Raw genomic sequence first — 260 nt, forward strand, 5'->3', positions numbered from 1 at the left:
AGCACACCTTCGGTCGAGGAATATTAGTATTTTAGAGAGAAAATCGGTAAGTGGGCCCAGCCCTATGTCATTACCCTTCGGATTATCAAAGGTGAATATAATTTTATAACTTCAATTATAAAATTTAATCAATATTTGCTAATAAAGTCTATAAGGCTAGGGTTTGAGGTCGTGTATTACGTATTGCTTTCTTCAAACTGCATTTGCTACAGGATTTTTGCATTTATTATGGCTTCGATCAACTTTAGCCCAACAGTTGA

This window comes from Cryptomeria japonica, chromosome 2 (assembly GCF_030272615.1).
Source record: "Cryptomeria japonica chromosome 2, Sugi_1.0, whole genome shotgun sequence".
In the NCBI taxonomy this organism is placed as follows: Eukaryota; Viridiplantae; Streptophyta; class Pinopsida; order Cupressales; family Cupressaceae; genus Cryptomeria; species Cryptomeria japonica.